We start from the raw sequence: 3,523 nt of genomic DNA on the forward strand, positions 1-3,523 counted from the left end.
TTCCTTTTCTTGCAGCTGGTTGTACAATTGTACTGAAAGCATTTGAATTGGCTTCCGTGTAAGTTTAACATGTTACTTGAATAAAAAAGATTAAAATAGCCTATTGTTTAAGGTTCTAAAGAAGGTTGAACAACAATGATGCAACATAAACCCAACTATTTCCTGAGCATAGTTAGTCTATGTATGTTAAGCCACACATCCTGATACATTAACAGGTTGTGGAAATAGGCAAAAGTGACCAAAGTTGTTGTCTACTTAGAGCTACTTGCTACCCACCATTGCTTAATGAATAAATCATTTTCTTATCGCATGCAAGATGGTCCATGTGTTTGAAAATCTTTGTTTGCAACATGGAAGATGCTCCTGGTCTAGGCCGGTGATCGGGGCAGATGCGGATGGAGTCAACTCATGGACATGGGCTGGGGAGGCCAATCAGCCCGCCGAAGGCTCCCATGAACATCCTGGCTGCACAAGAACACAAATATACACACGTCAATGTGCAGAATATTAGACTAAAATCTGTAAAAAGAACAACAAAAATTGCACAAACATCAGGCACCAAGTTGGGAGACACGATGCACAGGACTTTGGGCTCAAAAGTTGAAACCGAACTTTAATATTGCAACTCAAGAAAAGGGAAACTGTGAGCAGATAAAGGAGATTGTACCAGCTCTTCCTATGGATGGAAACTGACTAAGAGATCGGGAAAAGGCGAGATGTGTGAAGAAATTAAGTATGCCGATGATGCATACGGAGCCCTTAATTGAGGTGAGGTTAGTTACATACCTCCCACTCCAATTTTACCTAGCGCCGCTCGTCCGTAGCCACCAGACATGGATCCCGCTAGAATTCATTTTTTGCTTTTTGTGTGGTGTATATAGTCAAACTAACTAACATATGCGTTCAATAGTGATTAGAAGGCACTTTCAATCAGTTGGATGGATAAGATCAAGCTTGGCACCATAAAAATTGAGAGAACTAAATATGCATGTTATCCTTCATTAATCATTCATATGATCGTTTGCTCATCAATCCACTAGTACATGATTCAGGAAAGAAAACTTTCCTTTTCACAACAAAGATAGCACACTACCCACTTCCTTATTTGTACAATGTACTATATGTAGTAGTACAAAGCCTATACCCCTTCATTAATAACTCACACTGTCTCACTCACTTTGTTTTGTCCTTATTCTCTTTTCTCGGTACCATTCCCTTGAGTGATATATAGCAGCACTAACTAAAGTTTGTGGCAGGATCACATAACGTATCCCCCATTCAAATTTTCCATGTAATATTTCGCACACAATCATCATGAAGAGTCTCCCTCAATTGCATATACATGCACAAAAAACAAGTGAAATTCAGAAATTAATCAAGTAGATGTTGTACCTGAACCTCCTGTACGATTTGGAGGAGACTATCAGCGAGCCAGGCATCCAAGTCGTCATGCGACGATGGCGCGTCGATGGAGAGGATGCACAGGATCTCCGCGGGTGCCATGGTGGACATCATGGCAGTTTGTGCGGCACCAGATCGAGTAGAGGAGGTGGAGGGCGCGCGGATCCGGGAGGGAGGCACCGTATCTGGCCGGTGAAGGTCCCGTGGCGGCGTTCGAACCTCCAAGGTGACCTCGAGGATTGGGCATCCATGGCGCTGGCGCTGAGCTCCTAGAGAGACGGAGAGACAAGGAGATTAGAGAGAGAGAGAGAGAAAGCGAGAGAGGAAAGAGAGAAGGCAGGGGAACAGAGAGAGGAATGAGAGAAGGCAGGGGAGCGGCGGCGTGACCTGGGTGGTCGCCAGTCGGTCGCCGGACGACGCGCGAGGGAGGCCGGGGAGCGGGCGACGCGTGAGGGAGGCCGGGGGGAAGCGCACGGGAGGAGGAGCTTGGGGTCAGGTGTTGTGCGGGCGCTGGTGGTGGCAGTGGCGAAACTCGGGTCTGGGCGGGGCGGATCTGGGCTCAAAACGTTTTCTCACTTTAAAAAGGACCGCGGGTTGAATACCGAAAACCATAGGGCCTTTTCTACAAAATTGGTGACAACATACGACCAGAAGTCATAGCTAGTTTATTTTTAGGGAAAGATATATATATTCTATCCATTTTTTATCGACAACAACAATTTGTCTTTTGACGAAGTGATAGATTCACCGGCCCGTCTTATGGTAGGACATGGCGACATGCATGTATGACCAAAGTATTAGTATGTGCATCCGTCCCGCCGACATGAAGTGCGAGGTGGGGCAAGCACCCTAGCTAGGTAGCTACGACATTATGTCATTATAGATATATCCAAGGGGGCTTTACAGTTTGTGAGGCAGGTGCCACCAAAGTTGTGCATTGTGTATTTAAACATCACGCCCTATCTTGCTACAAATATTTGGCCACTTCCAGGTGGTTCTTGACTTCTGGCCCCTCTCATCAAACTTTGATGATGCGTCCAACCGTGGGCCCGGGCGGTCAAAGTTGTGCATTGGAATTTTGAACATCACACACCACTCTTTTCATTCATATATATTTAGGCCACATGCCAGTGTTGTTGTCTTCTGACCCTCTCTCATGTTTTTGTTGCTACGAAGACTCGGATGACGCTCAACGGACACGGGTGTACTGGCTTAACCGTGTGCGATGCAAGTGCACTGTGAAATCACCGCGACTGCACAAGCGTGAGTAAGGGTGGAGGTAGTAGATTAACCGTGTGCGATGCTAGTGCGCTGTGAAATTACCACTGCACAAGCGCGAGCAAGGGTGGAGCTAGTGGCTTAACCGTGTGCAATGCAAGTGCCACCACAAATGCGCAAGCGCGAGCAAGGGTGGAGGTACTGGCTTAACCATGTGCGATGCAAGTGCGCTGTGAAATCGCCACGACTGCGCAAGCGCGAGCAAGGGTGGAGGTGTTGGGAAACATTGCATGCAATTTCAAAATTTTCCTACGCTCAAGCAAGATCTATCTAGTAGATGCATAGCAATGAGAGAGGGGAGAGTATGTCTATGTACCCTCGTAGACCGAAAGCAGAAGCGTTTGACAACGTGGTTGATGTAGTCGAACTTCTTCTCGTTCCGACCGATCAAGCACCGAACGCACGACACCTCCGAGTTCTGCACACGTTCAGCTAGATGACGTCCCTCCAACTCTTGATCCAGCAGAGTGCCAAGGAAGTAGATGAGTTTCGTTAGCACGATGGCGTGGTGACTGTGATGGTGAAGTGATCCGTGCAGGGCTTCACCTAAGCACCGCGAGAATATGACCGAGGGTGTAATCTGTCGAGGGGGGCGCCTCACACGGCTAGGCAATTGTCTGTTGTGTGCTAGGCACCCCCTCCTCATATATATATATATATATATGTGGGAGGGAGGGAGGAGCAGCCATAGGAGGCGCCCAAGTAGGAGGAATCCTACTTGGAGTCCCTCCCAAGCTGCGTGCCCCCCTGCCATATATAACCGAGGTGGAAGGAAAGAGGGGGGGAGAGGGAAGGAAGTAGGAATCGTAATCCACACTTTCCTCGCCCTCCCCTCTTTCCTTAT

At 47.7% G+C, this 3,523-nt stretch overlaps 1 long non-coding RNA gene across 1 annotated transcript; it reads right to left on the bottom strand.

Annotated features, from left to right (window-relative positions):
- Positions 1–264: 264 nt before the first annotated feature.
- Positions 265–1,938, bottom strand: LOC141025365 (uncharacterized). Its single transcript, XR_012186844.1, has 2 exons — positions 1,393–1,938; positions 265–465 (listed from the first exon to the last, which is right to left on the bottom strand). It is a non-coding gene; the product is annotated as an uncharacterized lncRNA (long non-coding RNA).
- Positions 1,939–3,523: the final 1,585 nt, after the last annotated feature.

The sequence above is a fragment of the Aegilops tauschii genome, chromosome 6, assembly GCF_002575655.3.
Source record: "Aegilops tauschii subsp. strangulata cultivar AL8/78 chromosome 6, Aet v6.0, whole genome shotgun sequence".
NCBI classification, from domain to species: Eukaryota; Viridiplantae; Streptophyta; class Magnoliopsida; order Poales; family Poaceae; genus Aegilops; species Aegilops tauschii.